This window comes from Pseudophryne corroboree, chromosome 11 (genome assembly GCF_028390025.1).
Source record: "Pseudophryne corroboree isolate aPseCor3 chromosome 11, aPseCor3.hap2, whole genome shotgun sequence".
Taxonomy (NCBI): domain Eukaryota; kingdom Metazoa; phylum Chordata; class Amphibia; order Anura; family Myobatrachidae; genus Pseudophryne; species Pseudophryne corroboree.
Window position 1 is genome coordinate 165,401,103 of NC_086454.1, and position 16,003 is coordinate 165,417,105.

At 33.0% G+C, this 16,003-nt stretch overlaps 8 non-coding genes across 8 annotated transcripts; 5 read left to right on the forward strand and 3 right to left on the reverse strand.

Annotated features, from left to right (window-relative positions):
- The first annotated feature begins 5,841 nt into the window (after nucleotides 1-5,841).
- On the forward strand, nucleotides 5,842-5,913 carry TRNAQ-UUG (transfer RNA glutamine (anticodon UUG)). The gene has a single exon. It is a non-coding gene; the product is annotated as a tRNA-Gln (tRNA).
- A 559-nt stretch (nucleotides 5,914-6,472) lies between these two features.
- On the reverse strand, nucleotides 6,473-6,546 carry TRNAT-CGU (transfer RNA threonine (anticodon CGU)). Its single transcript has one exon. It is a non-coding gene; the product is annotated as a tRNA-Thr (tRNA).
- Nucleotides 6,547-9,143: 2,597 nt separating this feature from the next.
- Nucleotides 9,144-9,215, forward strand: TRNAQ-UUG (transfer RNA glutamine (anticodon UUG)). Its single transcript has one exon. It is a non-coding gene; the product is annotated as a tRNA-Gln (tRNA).
- A 1,587-nt stretch (nucleotides 9,216-10,802) lies between these two features.
- On the forward strand, nucleotides 10,803-10,874 carry TRNAQ-UUG (transfer RNA glutamine (anticodon UUG)). Its single transcript has one exon. It is a non-coding gene; the product is annotated as a tRNA-Gln (tRNA).
- Nucleotides 10,875-11,433: 559 nt separating this feature from the next.
- On the reverse strand, nucleotides 11,434-11,507 carry TRNAT-CGU (transfer RNA threonine (anticodon CGU)). The gene has a single exon. It is a non-coding gene; the product is annotated as a tRNA-Thr (tRNA).
- Nucleotides 11,508-14,119: 2,612 nt separating this feature from the next.
- TRNAQ-UUG (transfer RNA glutamine (anticodon UUG)) lies at nucleotides 14,120-14,191 on the forward strand. The gene has a single exon. It is a non-coding gene; the product is annotated as a tRNA-Gln (tRNA).
- A 559-nt stretch (nucleotides 14,192-14,750) lies between these two features.
- On the reverse strand, nucleotides 14,751-14,824 carry TRNAT-CGU (transfer RNA threonine (anticodon CGU)). The gene has a single exon. It is a non-coding gene; the product is annotated as a tRNA-Thr (tRNA).
- A 942-nt stretch (nucleotides 14,825-15,766) lies between these two features.
- On the forward strand, nucleotides 15,767-15,838 carry TRNAQ-UUG (transfer RNA glutamine (anticodon UUG)). Its single transcript has one exon. It is a non-coding gene; the product is annotated as a tRNA-Gln (tRNA).
- Nucleotides 15,839-16,003: the final 165 nt, after the last annotated feature.

Sequence of the window (16,003 nt, forward strand, 5' to 3'; positions counted from 1 at the left end):
TTTACAATTCATATAAATTTCATCATTTTCAGTGGTGGCCTTTGTCTAAACTCATTTTAAACTTTTAAAATCAGAAGTATGTCAAATATTTGGAAATAAGAAAAGATGCAATAAGAATGCAGAGATCCATTACTTGTGCTCTGGTGTTTAGAAATTCTCCATTTTAATTTTTTTTACTTCAGTGTGCACTAATGAGAAGGGAGAACGTATCTTCTTCTTCTAGTAACACCTAGTGCCCTCTATGTTTGAGCAGCAATATAATAACTGATTAATTTGCCCTTGCAAATCTTAGGTATGCCATATTGCTCGATTTGAGACAAAAGTCAATGAGCCATGTAGAGAAAAATCTTCATCAGCCAAAGGATGACACTCATGCTGGCTTCTGATATGGATTTGAAGAGATTTTGTGATATATGTGTCTATTATATTTTCAAGTATTCATGCTACACCGATGAGCTTATTCCAATTCTTGTCCATCAAGAAAAGCAAGTAGCCAATACAGGGATCGACCCCATGACCTTGGCATTACGAGTGCCACGCTCTAAACAACTGAGCTAACTGTCCACAGATGTTTTAAGATGCAAACACAAAACTGGCAAATGTACCTCAAAGCACAGAACATATTTTGTTTGCATAGCATTTAATTTTTCAAGGAACAGCTTAAGCCATAGAGTCACTTGAAGCATGGGTATCATAAAAATGCACCATTTTCTTTCCACATTGCAAAATAAAAAAATGATTAGATAGGACAACAACAAAGATTAATGCATCTAATAATAGTATAAAAATAGACAATTTAGACAAGGAGTAAATGCAATTCTAAGCAAAATCAATCTGAGAAATCTAATGCACAATCTTTCTTATCCATTTACAGATTGTTGATAAAGATAATCCCAGGATGTAATTCATTATGTGTTAAATTTAGTATGTTTTACCAAGTTGTGTATAAATAACTTTTAACACAAAAAATATAATGGGGAATTAGCTTAACATGCCCTTTGGAAATAGAGAATACTAGCACATTTTGGAATGCAAAGCTTAAGAAAATACAAACTTCAATCCATAGGAAAGCACTTTTTGTTCAGTCTACACTCTGTAATCATACTATAGCTTGATTTCAAATTGTGATGTCATAATCAGACTTAACTCACAAGAGACTTTCATCCTTGGTCTATAAAAAAGGCAGTCCTCTGTTATAAAGCTTGAAACAATTGTAAGTGGCTGATATGCAAATATGACAATACAGAAAAACTGTCAATTCAATGCTAGGATAACATAAGGGGTGATGCTCCAACTGAAATTGGTCCTAGGCATTTGGGTTTCTAGTATTTATCTTCTCCTTAAAAATAGGTTACTTTTTATATATTATCATTGGTTTTAGACAAATATTCTACATAACACCTATTGCATCCCTGAGCTTATTAGAAACTTGAAATCATATATATAAAGTATTGAATTTCTTTTCTTTGCATTTAAAAGATGAGCTCAGTTCAGTAGAAGTCTTTGCTCAGTTGAGGGTTCCATGGTGTAATGGTTAGCACTGTGGACTTGTAATACGAGTTCAAATCTCAGTGGGACCAAATGTTGATTATTTCTCCTTTTGTTTAAAGCTCCATTTTCATTCAAAGTATGAGTATTGCAAATCTTCATTTACAATTCATATAAAATCCATCATTTTCAGTGGTGTCCTTTGTCTAAACTCATTTTTAAACTTTTCAAATCAGAAGTATGTCAAATATTTGGAAATAAGAAAAGATGCAATAAGAATGCAGAGATCCATTACTTGTGCTCTGGTGTTTAGAAATTCTCCATTTTAATTTTTTTTTACTTCAGTGTGCACTAATGGGAGGGGAGAACGTATCTTCTTCTTCTAGTAACACCTAGTGCCCTCTATGTTTGAGCAGCAATATAATAACTGATTAATTTGCCCTTGCAAATCTTAGGTATGCCATATTGCTCGATTTGAGACAAAAGTCAATGAGCCATGTAGAGAAAAATCTTCATCAGCCAAAGGATGACACTCATGCTGGCTTCTGATATGGATTTGAAGAGATTTTGTGATATATGTGTCTATTATATTTTCAAGTATTCATGCTACACCGATGAGCTTATTCCATTCTTGTCCATCAAGAAAAGCAAGTAGCCAATACAAGGATTGAACCCATGACCTTGGGATTCCGAGCACCACGCTCTAAACAACTGAGCTAACTGGCCACAGATGTTACTAGAAGCAAACACAAAACTGGCAAATGTACCTCAAAGCACAGAACATATTTTGTTTGCATAGCATTTCAAGAAACAGCTTAAGCCATAGTCACTTGAAGCATGGGTATCATAAAAATGCTCCAGTTTCTTTCCACATTGCAAAATAAAAAAATGATTAGATGGGACAACAACAAAGATTAATGCATCTAATAATAGTATAAAAATAGACAATTTAGACAAGGAGTAAATGCAATTCTAAGCAAAATCAATCTGATAAATCTAATGCACAATCTTTCTTATCCATTTACAGATTGTTGATAAAGATAATCCCAGGATGTAATCCATTATATGTTAAATTTAGTATGTTTTACCAAGTTGTGTATAAATAACTTTTAACACAAAAAATATAATGGGGAATTAGCTTAACATGCCCTTTGGAAATAGAGAATACTAGCATATTTTGGAATGCAAAGCTTAAGAAAATACAAACTTCAATCCATAGGAAAGCACTTTTTGTTCAGTCTACACTCTGTAATCATACTATAGCTTAATTTCAAATTGTGATGTCATAATCAGACTTAACTCACAAGAGACTTTCATCCTTGGTCTATAAAAAAGGCAGTCCTCTGTTATAAAGCTTGAAACAATTGTAAGTGGCTGATATGCAAATATGACAATACAGAAAAACTGTCAATTCAATGCTAGGATAACATAAGGGGTGATGCTCCAACTGAAATTGGTCCTAGGCATTTGGGTTTCTAGTATTTATCTTCTCCTTAAAAATAGGTTACTTTTTATATATTATCATTGGTTTTAGACAAATATTCTACATAACACCTATTGCATCCCTGAGCTTATTAGAAACTTGAAATCATATATATAAAGTATTGAATTTCTTTTCTTTGCATTTAAAAGATGAGCTCAGTTCAGTAGAAGTCTTTGCTCAGTTGAGGGTTCCATGGTGCACTCTGGACTTTGAATCCAGTAATCCGAGTTAAAATCTCGGTGGGACCTAATGTTGATTATTTCTCCTTTTGTTTAAAGCTCCATTTTCATTCAAAGTATGAGTATTGCAAATCTTCATTTACAATTCATATAAATTCCATCATTTTCAGTGGTGTCCTTTGTCTAAACTCATTTTTAAACTTTTCAAATCAGAAGTATGTCAAATATTTGGAAATAAGAAAAGATGCAATAAGAATGCAGAGATCCATTACTTGTGCTCTGGTGTTTAGAAATTCTCCATTTTAATTATTTTTACTTCAGTGTGCACTAATGGGAGTGGAGAACGTATCTTCTTCTTCTAGTAACACCTAGTGCCCTCTATGTTTGAGCAGCAATATAATAACTGATTAATTTGCCCTTGCAAATCTTAGGTATGCCATATTGCTCGATTTGAGACAAAAGTCAATGAGCCATGTAGAGAAAAATCTTCATCAGCCAAAGGATGACACTCATGCTGGCTTCTGATATGGATTTGAAGAGATTTTGTGATATATGTGTCTATTATATTTTCAAGTATTCATGCTACACCGATGAGCTTATTCCATTCTTGTCCATCAAGAAAAGCAATTAGCCAATACAAGGATCGAACCCATGACCTTGGGATTCCGAGCGCCACACTCTAACCAACTGAGCTAACTGGCCACAGATGTTACTAGAAGCAAACACAAAAATGGCAAATGTACCTCAAAGCACAGAACATATTTTGTTTGCATAGCATTTCAAGAAACAGCTTAAGCCATAGTCACTTGAAGCATGGGTATCATAAAAATGCTCCAGTTTCTTTCCACATTGCAAAATAAAAAAATGATTAGATGGGACAACAACAAAGATTAATGCATCTAATAATAGTATAAAAATAGACAATTTAGACAAGGAGTAAATGCAATTCTAAGCAAAATCAATCTGATAAATCTAATGCACAATCTTTCTTATCCATTTACAGATTGTTGATAAAGATAATCCCAGGATGTAATCCATTATATGTTAAATTTAGTATGTTTTACCAAGTTGTGTATAAATAACTTTTAACACAAAAAATATAATGGGGAATTAGCTTAACATGCCCTTTGGAAATAGAGAATACTAGCACATTTTGGAATGCAAAGCTTAAGAAAATACAAACTTCAATCCATAGGAAAGCACTTTTTGTTCAGTCTACATTCTGTAATCATACTATAGCTTAATTTCAAATTGTGATGTCATAATCAGACTTAACTCACAAGAGACTTTCATCCTTGGTCTATAAAAAAGGCAGTCCTCTGTTATAAAGCTTGAAACAATTGTAAGTGGCTGATATGCAAATATGACAATACAGAAAAACTGTCAATTCAATGCTAGGATAACATAAGGGGTGATGCTCCAACTGAAATTGGTCCTAGGCATTTGGGTTTCTAGTATTTATCTTCTCCTTAAAAATAGGTTACTTTTTATATATTATCATTGGTTTTAGACAAATATTCTACATAACACCTATTGCATCCCTGATCTTATTAGAAACTTGAAATCATATATATAAAGTATTGAATTTCTTTTCTTTGCATTTAAAAGATGAGCTCAGTTCAGTAGAAGTCTTTGCTCAGTTGAGGGTTCCATGGTGTAATGGTTAGCACTCTGAGATCGAACCCATGACCTTGGCATTACGAGTGCCACGCTCTAACCAACTGAGCTAACTGTCCACAGATGTTTTACGAAGCAAACACAAAACTGGCAAATGTACCTCAAAGCACAGAACATATTTTGTTTGCATAGCATTTAATTTTTCAAGGAACAGCTTAAGCCATAGAGTCACTTGAAGCATGGGTATCATAAAAATGCACCAGTTTCTTTCCACATTGCAAAATAAAAAAAATGATTAGATAGGACAACAACAAAGATTAATGCATATAGTAATAGTATAAAAATAGACAATTTAGACAAGGAGTAAATGCCATTCTAAGCAAAATCAATCTGATAAATCTAATGCACAATCTTTCTTATCCATTTACAGATTGTTGATAAAGATAATCCCAGGATGTAATTCATTATGTGTTAAATTTAGTATGTTTTACCAAGTTGTGTATAAATAACTTTTAACACAAAAATATATAATGGGGAAGTAGCTTAATGTGCCCTTTGGAAATAGAGAATGCTAGCACATTTTGGAATGCAAAGCTTAAGAAAATACAAACTTCAATCCATAGGAAAGCACTTTTTGTTCAGTCTACACTCTGTAATCATACTATAGCTTAATTTACAAATTGTGATGTCATAATCAGACTTAACTCACAAGAGACTTTCATCCTTGGTCTATAAAAAAGGCAGTCCTCTGTTATAAAGCTTGAAACAATTGTAAGTGGCTGATATGCAAATATGACAATACAGAAAAACTGTCAATTCAATGCTAGGATAACATAAGGGGTGATGCTCCAACTGAAATTGGTCCTAGGCATTTGGGTTTCTAGTATTTATCTTCTCCTTAAAAATAGGTTACTTTTTATATATTATCATTGGTTTTAGACAAATATTCTACATAACACCTATTGCATCCCTGAGCTTATTAGAAACTTGAAATCATATATATAAAGTATTGAATTTCTTTTCTTTGCATTTAAAAGATGAGCTCAGTTCAGTAGAAGTCTTTGCTCAGTTGAGGGTTCCATGGTGTTATGGTTAGCACTCTGGACTTTGAATCCAGTAATCCGAGTTCAAATCTCGGTGGGACCTGATGTTGATTATTTCACCTTTTGTTTAAAGCTCCATTTTCATTCAAAGTATGAGTATTGCAAATCTTCATTTACAATTCATATAAATTCCATCATTTTCAGTGGTGTCCTTTTTCTAAACTCATTTTTAAACTTTTCAAATCAGAAGTATGTCAAATATTTAGAAATAAGAAAAGATGTAATAAGAATGCAGAGATCCATTACTTGTGCTCTGGTGTTTAGAAATTCTCCATTTTAATTTTTTTTACTTCAGTGTGCACTAATGGGAGGGGAGAACGTATCTTCTTCTTCTAGTAACACCTAGTGCCCTCTATGTTTGAGCAGCAATATAATAACTGATTAATTTGCCCTTGCAAATCTTAGGTATGCCATATTGCTCGATTTGAGACAAAAGTCAATGAGCCATGTAGAGAAAAATCTTCATCAGCCAAAGGATGACACTCATGCTGGCTTCTGATATGGATTTGAAGAGATTTTGTGATATATGTGTCTATTATATTTTCAAGTATTCATGCTACACCGATGAGCTTATTCCATTCTTGTCCATCAAGAAAAGCAAGTAGCCAATACAGGGATCAAACCCATGACCTTGGGATTACGAGTGCCACGCTCTAACCAACTGAGCTAACTGGCTACAGAAGTTACTAGAAGCAAACACAGAACTGGCAAATGTACCTCAAAGCACAGAACATATTTTGTTTGCACAGCATTTCAAGAAACAGCTTAAGCCATAGTCACTTGAAGCATGGGTATCATAAAAATGCTCCAGTTTCTTTCCACATTGCAAAATAAAAAAAATGATTAGATGGGACAACAACAAAGATTAATGCATTAATAATAGTATAAAAATAGACAATTTAGACAAGGAGTAAATGCAATTCTGAGCAAAATCAATCTGATAAATCTAATGCACAATCTTTCTTATCCATTTACAGATTGTTGATAAAGATAAACCCAGGATGTAATTCATTATGTGTTAAATTTAGTATGTTTTACCAAGTTGTGTATAAATAACTTTTAACACAAAAAATATATAATGGGGAAGTAGCTTAATGTGCCCTTTGGAAATAGAGAATGCTAGCACATTTTGGAATGCAAAGCTTAAGAAAATACAAACTTCAATCCATAGGAAAGCACTTTTTGTTTAGTCTACACTCTGTAATCATACTATAGCTTAATATACAAATTGTGATGTCATAATCAGACTTAACTCACAAGAGACTTTCATCCTTGGTCTATAAAAAAGGCAGTCCTCTGTTATAAAGCTTGAAACAATTGTAAGTGGCTGATATGCAAATATGACAATACAGAAAAACTGTCAATTCAATGCTAGGATAACATAAGTGGTGATGCTCCAACTGAAATTGGTCCTAGGCATTTGGGTTTATAGTATTTATCTTCTCCTTAAAAATAGGTTACTTTTTATATATTATCATTGGTTTTAGACAAATATTCTACATAACACCTATTGCATCCCTGAGCTTATTAGAAACTTGAAATCATATATATAAAGTATTGAATTTCTTTTCTTTGCATTTAAAAGATGAGCTCAGTTCAGTAGAAGTCTTTGCTCAGTTGAGGGTTCCATGGTGCACTCTGGACTTTGAATCCAGTAATCCGAGTTAAAATCTCGGTGGGACCTAATGTTGATTATTTCTCCTTTTGTTTAAAGCTCCATTTTCATTCAAAGTATGAGTATTGCAAATCTTCATTTACAATTCATATAAATTCCATCATTTTCAGTGGTGTCCTTTGTCTAAACTCATTTTTAAACTTTTCAAATCAGAAGTATGTCAAATATTTGGAAATAAGAAAAGATGCAATAAGAATGCTCAGATCCATTACTTGTGCTCTGGTGTTTATAAATTCTCCATTTTAATTTTTTTTTTCTTCAGTGTGCACTAATGGGAGGGGAGAACGTATCTTCTTCTTCTAGTAACACCTAGTGCCCTCTATGTTTGAGCAGCAATATAATAACTGATTAATTTGCCCTTGCAAATCTTAGGTATGCCATAATGCTCGATTTGAGACAAAAGTCAATGAGCCATGTAGAGAAAAATCTTCATCAGCCAAAGGATGACACTCATGCTGGCTTCTGATATGGATTTGAAGAGATTTTGTGATATATGTGTCTATTATGTTTTCAAGTATTCATGCTACACCGATGAGCTTATTCCATTCTTGTCCATCAAGAAAAGCAAGTAGCCAAAACAGGGATCGACCCCATGACCTTGGCATTACGAGCGCCACACTCTAACCAACTGAGCTAACTGGCCACAGATGTTACTAGAAACAAACACAAAACTGGCAAATGTACCTCAAAGCACATAACATATTTTGTTTGCATAGCATTTAATTTTTCCAGGAACAGCTTAAGCCATAGAGTCACTTGAAGCATGGGTATCATAAAAATGCACCAGTTTCTTTCCACATTGCAAAATAAAAAAATGATTAGATAGGACAACAACAAAGATTAATGCATCTAATAATAGTATAAAAATAGACAATTTAGACAAGGAGTAAATGCAATTCTAAGCAAAATCAATCTGATAAATCTAATGCACAATCTTTCTTATCCATTTACAGATTGTTGATAAAGATAATCCCAGGATGTAATTCATTATGTGTTAAATTTAGTATGTTTTACCAAGTTGTGTATAAATAACTTTTAACACAAAAAATATATAATGGGGAATTAGCTTAACATGCCCTTTGAAAATAGAGAATACTAGCACATTTTGGAATGCAAAGCTTAAGAAAATACAAACTTCAATCCATAGGAAAGCACTTTTTGTTCAGTCTACACTCTGTAATCATACTATAGCTTAATTTACAAATTGTGATGTCATAATCAGACTTAACTCACAAGAGACTTTCATCCTTGGTCTATAAAAAAGGCAGTCCTCTGTTATAAAGCTTGAAACAATTGTAAGTGGCTGATATGCAAATATGACAATACAGAAAAACTGTCAATTCAATGCTAGGATAACATAAGGGGTGATGCTCCAACTGAAATTGGTCCTAGGCATTTGGGTTTCTAGTATTTATCTTCTCCTTAAAAATAGGTTACTTTTTATATATTATCATTGTTTTTAGACAAATATTCTACATAACACCTATTGCATCCCTGAGCTTATTAGAAACTAGAAATCATATATATAAAGTATTGAATTTCTTTTCTTTGCATTTAAAAGATGAGCTCAGTTCAGTAGAAGTCTTTGCTCAGTTGAGGGTTCCATGGTGTAATGGTTAGCACTCTGGACTTTGAATCCAGTAATCAGAGTTCAAATCTCAGTGGGATCTAATGTTGATTATTTCTCCTTTTGTTTAAAGCTCCATTTTCATTCAAAGTATGAGTATTGCAAATCTTCATTTACAATTCATATAAATTCCATCATTTTCAGTGGTGTCCTTTGTCTAAACTCATTTTTAAACTTTTCAAATCAGAAGTATGTCAAATATTTGGAAATAAGAAAAGATGCAATAAGAATGCAGAGATCCATTACTTGTGCTCTGGTGTTTAGAAATTCTCCATTTTAATTTTTTTTTCTTCAGTGTGCACTAATGGGAGGGGAGAACGTATCTTCTTCTTCTAGTAACACCTAGTGCCCTCTATGTTTGAGCAGCAATATAATAACTGATTAATTTGCCCTTGCAAATATTAGGTATGCCATATTGCTCGATTTGAGACAAAAGTCAATGAGCCATGTAGAGAAAAATCTTCATCAGCCAAAGGATGACACTCATGCTGGCTTCTGATATGGATTTGAAGAGATTTTGTGATATATGTGTCTATTATGTTTTCAAGTATTCATGCTACACCGATGAGCTTATTCCATTCTTGTCCATCAAGAAAAGCAAATAGCCAATACAGGGATCGAGCCTATGACCTTGGGATTACGAGCACCACACTCTAACCAACTGAGCTAACTGGTCACAGATGTTACTATAAGCAAACACAAAACTGGCAAATGTACCTCAAAGCACATAACATATTTTGTTTGCATAGCATTTAATTTTTCCAGGAATAGCTTAAGCCATAGAGTCACTTGAAGCATGGGTATCATAAAAATGCACCAGTTTCTTTCCACATTGCAAAATAAAAAAATGATTAGATAGGACAACAACAAAGATTAATGCATCTAATAATAGTATAAAAATAGACAATTTAGACAAGGAGTAAATGCAATTCTAAGCAAAATCAATCTGATAAATCTAATGCACAATCTTTCTTATCCATTTACAGATTGTTGATAAAGATAATCCCAGGATGTAATTCATTATGTGTTAAATTTAGTATGTTTTACCAAGTTGTGTATAAATAACTTTTAACACAAAAATATATAATGGGGAATTAGCTTAACATGCCCTTTGAAAATAGAGAATACTAGCACATTTTGGAATGCAAAGCTTAAGAAAATACAAACTTCAATCCATAGGAAAGCACTTTTTGTTCAGTCTACACTCTGTAATCATACTATAGCTTAATTTACAAATTGTGATGTCATAATCAGACTTAACTCACAAGAGACTTTCATCCTTGGTCTATAAAAAAGGCAGTCCTCTGTTATAAAGCTTGAAACAATTGTAAGTGGCTGATATGCAAATATGACAATACAGAAAAACTGTCAATTCAATGCTAGGATAACATAAGGGGTGATGCTCCAACTGAAATTGGTCCTAGGCATTTGGGTTTCTAGTATTTATCTTCTCCTTAAAAATAGGTTACTTTTTATATATTATCATTGGTTTTAGACAAATATTCTACATAACACCTATTGCATCCCTGAGCTTATTAGAAACTAGAAATCATATATATAAAGTATTGAATTTCTTTTCTTTGCATTTAAAAGATGAGCTCAGTTCAGTAGAAGTCTTTGCTCAGTTGAGGGTTCCATGGTGTAATGGTTAGCACTCTGGACTTTGAATCCAGTAATCAGAGTTCAAATCTCAGTGGGACCTAATGTTGATTATTTCTCCTTTTGTTTAAAGCTCCATTTTCATTCAAAGTATGAGTATTGCAAATCTTCATTTACAATTCATATAAATTCCATCATTTTCAGTGGTGTCCTTTGTCTAAACTCATTTTTAAACTTTTCAAATCAGAAGTATGTCAAATATTTGGAAATAAGAAAAGATGCAATAAGAATGCAGAGATCCATTACTTGTGCTCTGGTGTTTAGAAATTCTCCATTTTAATTTTTTTTTCTTCAGTGTGCACTAATGGGAGGGGAGAACGTATCTTCTTCTTCTAGTAACACCTAGTGCCCTCTATGTTTGAGCAGCAATATAATAACTGATTAATTTGCCCTTGCAAATATTAGGTATGCCATATTGCTCGATTTGAGACAAAAGTCAATGAGCCATGTAGAGAAAAATCTTCATCAGCCAAAGGATGACACTCATGCTGGCTTCTGATATGGATTTGAAGAGATTTTGTGATATATGTGTCTATTATGTTTTCAAGTATTCATGCTACACCGAAGAGCTTATTCCATTCTTGTCCATCAAGAAAAGCAAGTAGCCAATACAGGGATCGAACCCATGACCTTGGGATTACGAGCGCCACGCTCTAACCAACTGAGCTAACTGGCCACAGATGTTACTAGAAGCAAACACAAAACTGGCAAATGTACCTCAAAGCACATAACATATTTTGTTTGCATAGCATTAAATTTTTCCAGGAACAGCTTAAGCCATAGAGTCACTTGAAGCATGGGTATCATAAAAATGCACCAGTATCTTTCCACATTGCAAAATAAAAAAATGATTAGATAGGACAACAACAAAGATTAATGCATCTAATAGTATAAAAATAGACAATTTAGACAAGGAGTAAATGCAATTCTAAGCAAAATCAATCTGATAAATCTAATGCACAATCTTTCTTATCCATTTACAGATTGTTGATAAAGATAATCCCAGGATGTAATTCATTATGTGTTAAATTTAGTATGTTTTACCAAGTTGTGTATAAATAACTTTTAACACAAAAAATATATAATGGGGAATTAGCTTAACATGCCCTTTGGAAATAGAGAATACTAGCACATTTTGGAATGCAAAGCTTAAGAAAATACAAACTTCAATCCATAGGAAAGCACTTTTTGTTCAGTCTACACTCTGTAATCATACTATAGCTTAATTTACAAATTGTGATGTCATAATCAGACTTAACTCACAAGAGACTTTCATCCTTGGTCTATAAAAGAAGGCAGTCCTCTGTTATAAAGCTTGAAACAATTGTAAGTGGCTGATATGCAAATATGACAATACAGAAAAACTGTCAATTCAATGCTAGGATAACATAAGGGGTGATGCTCCAACTGAAATTGGTCCTAGGCATTTGGGTTTCTAGTATTTATCTTCTCCTTAAAAATAGGTTACTTTTTATATATTATCATTGGTTTTAGACACATATTCTACATAACACCTATTGCATCCCTGAGCTTATTAGAAACTAGAAATCATATATATAAAGTATTGAATTTCTTTTCTTTGCATTTAAAAGATGAGCTCAGTTAAGTAGACGTCTTTGCTCAGTTGAGGGTTCCATGGTGTAATGGTTAGCACTCTAGACTTTGAATCCAGTAATCCGAGTTCAAATCTCGGTGAGACCTAATGTTAATTATTTCTTCTTTTGTTTAAAGCTCCATTTTCATTCAAAGCATGAGTATTGCAAATCTTCATTTACAAAACATATAAATTCCATCATTTTCAGTGGTGTCCTTTGTATAAACCCATTTTTAAAATTTTCAAATCTGAAGTATGTCAAATATTTGGAAATAAGAAAAGATGCAATAAGAATGCTATGATTCATTACTTGTGCTCTGGTGTTTATAAATTCTCCATTTTAATTTTTTTTCTTCAGTGTGCACTAATGGGAGGGGAGAACGTATCTTCTTCTTCTAGTAACACCTAGTGCCCTCTATGTTTGAGCAGCAATATAATAACTAATTAATTTGCCCTTGCAAATCTTAGGTATGCCATATTGCTCGATTTGAGACAAAAGTCAATGAGCCATGTAGAGAAAAATCTTCATCAGCCAAAGGATGACACTCATGCTGGCTTCTGATATGGATTTGAAGAGATTTTATGATATATGTGTCTATTATGTTTTCAAGAATTCATGCTACACCGATAAGCTTATTCCATTCTTGTCCATCAAGAAAAGCAAGTAGCCCATATAGGGATCGACCCCATGACCTTGGCATTACAAGCTCCACGCTCTAACCAACTGAACTAACTGGCCACAGATGTTATTAGAAGCAAACACAAAACTGGCAAACGTACCTCAAAGCACAGAACATATTTTGTTTGCATAGCATTTAATTTTTCCAGGAACAGCTTAAGCCATAGAGTCACTTGAAGCATGGGTATCATAAAAATGCACCAGTTTCTTTCCACATTGCAAAATAAAAAAATGATTAGATAGGATAACAACAAAGATTAATGCATCTAATAATAGTATAATAATAGACAATTTAGACAAGGAGTAAATGCAATTCTCAGCAAAATCAATCTGATAAATCTAATGCACAATCTTTCTTATCCATTTACAGAATGTTGATAAAGATAAACCCAGGATGTAATTCATTATGTGTTAAATTTAGTATGTTTTACCAAGTTGTGTATAAATAACTTTTAACACAAAAAATATATAATGGGGAAGTAGCTTAATGTGCCCTTTGGAAATAGAGAATGCTAGCACATTTTGGAATGCAAAGCTTAAGAAAATACAAACTTCAATCCATAGGAAAGCACTTTTTGTTCAGTCTACACTCTGTAATCATACTATAGCTTAATTTACAAATTGTGATGTCATAATCAGACTTAACTCACAAGAGACTTTCATCCTTGGTCTATAAAAAAGGCAGTCCTCTGTTATAAAGCTTGAAACAATTGTAAGTGGCTGATATGCAAATATGACAATACAGAAAAACTGTCAATTCAATGCTAGGATAACATAAGGGGTGATGCTCCAACTGAAATTGGTCCTAGGCATTTGGGTTTCTAGTATTTATCTTCTCCTTAAAAATAGGTTACTTTTTATATATTATCATTGGTTTTAGACAAATATTCTACATAACACCTATTGCATCCCTGAGCTTATTAGAAACTTGAAATCATATATATAAAGTATTGAATTTCTTTTCTTTGCATTTAAAAGATGAGCTCAGTTCAGTATAAGTCTTTGCTCAGTTGAGGGTTCCATGGTGTAATGGTTAGCACTCTGGACTTTGAATCCAGTAATCCGAGTTCATATCTCGGTGGGACCTAATGCTGATTATTTCTCCTTTTGTTTAAAGCTCCATTTTCATTCAAAGTATGAGTATTGCAAATCTTCATTTACAATTCATATAAATTCCATCATTTTCAGTGGTGTCCTTTGTCTAAACTCATTTTTAAACTTTTCAAATCAGAAGTATGTCAAATATTTGGAAATAAGAAAAGATGCAATAAGAATGCAGAGATCCATTACTTGTGCTCTGGTGTTTAGAAATTCTCCATTTTAATTTTTTTTACTTCAGTGTGCACTAATGAGAGGGGAGAACGTATCTTCTTCTTCTAGTAACACCTAGTGCCCTCTATGTTTGAGCAGCAATATAATAACTGATTAATTTGCCCTTGCAAATCTTAGGTATGCCATATTGCTCGATTTGAGACAAAAGTCAATGAGCCATGTAGAGAAAAATCTTCATTAGCCAAAGGATGACACTCATGCTGGCTTCTGATATGGATTTGAAGAGATTTTGTGATATATGTGTCTATTATATTTTCAAGTATTCATGCTACACCGATGAGCTTATTCCATTCTTGTCCATCAAGAAAAGCAAGTAGCCAAAACAGGGCTCGACCCCATGACCTTGGCATTACGAGTGCCACGCTCTAACCAACTGAGCTAACTGGCCACAGATGTTTTAAGAAGCAAACACAAAACTGGCAAATGTACCTCAAAGCACAGAACATATTTTGTTTGCATAGCATTTAATTTTTCAAGGAACAGCTTAAGCCATAGAGTCACTTGAAGCATGGGTATCATAAAAATGCACCAGTTTCTTTCCACATTGCAAAATAAAAAAAAATGATTAGATAGGATAACAACAAAGATTAATGCATCTAATAATAGTATAAAAATAGACAATTTAGACAAGGAGTAAATGCAATTCTAAGCAAAATCAATCTGATAAATCTAATGCACAATCTTTCTTATCCATTTACAGATTGTTGATAAAGATAATCCCAGGATGTAATCCATTATATGTTAAATTTAGTATGTTTTACCAAGTTGTGTATAAATAACTTTTAACACAAAAAATATATAATGGGGAAGTAGCTTAATATGCCCTTTGGAAATAGAGAATGCTAGCACATTTTGGAATGCAAAGCTTAAGAAAATACAAACTTCAATCCATAGGAAAGCACTTTTTGTTCATCATACTATAGCTTAATTTACAAATTGTGATGTCATAATCAGACTTAACTCACAAGAGACTTTCATCCTTAATCTATAAAAAATGCAGTCCTATGTTATAAAGCTTGAAACAATTGTAAGCGGCTGATATGAAAATATGACAATACAGAAAAACTGTCAATTCAATGCTAGGATAACATAAGGGGTGATGCTCCAACTGAAATTGGTCCTAGGCATTTGGGTTTCTAGTATTTATCTTCTCCTTAAAAATAGGTTACTTTTTATATATTATCATTGGTTTTAGACAAATATTCTACATAACACCTATTGCATCCCTGAGCTTATTAGAAACTTGAAATCATATATATAAAGTATTGAATTTCTTTTCTTTGCATTTAAAAGATGAGCTCAGTTCAGTAGAAGTCTTTGCTCAGTTGAGGGTTCCATGGTGTAATGGTTAGCACTCTGGACTTTGAATCCAGTAATCTGAGTTCAAATCTCGGTGGGACCTAATGTTGATTATTTCTCCTTTTGTTTAAAGCTCCATTTTCATTCAAAGTATAAGTATTGCAAATCTTCATTTACAATTCATATAAATTCCATCATTTTCAGTGGTGTCCTTTGTCTAAACTCATTTTTAAACTTTTCAAATCAGAAGTATGTCAAATATTTGGAA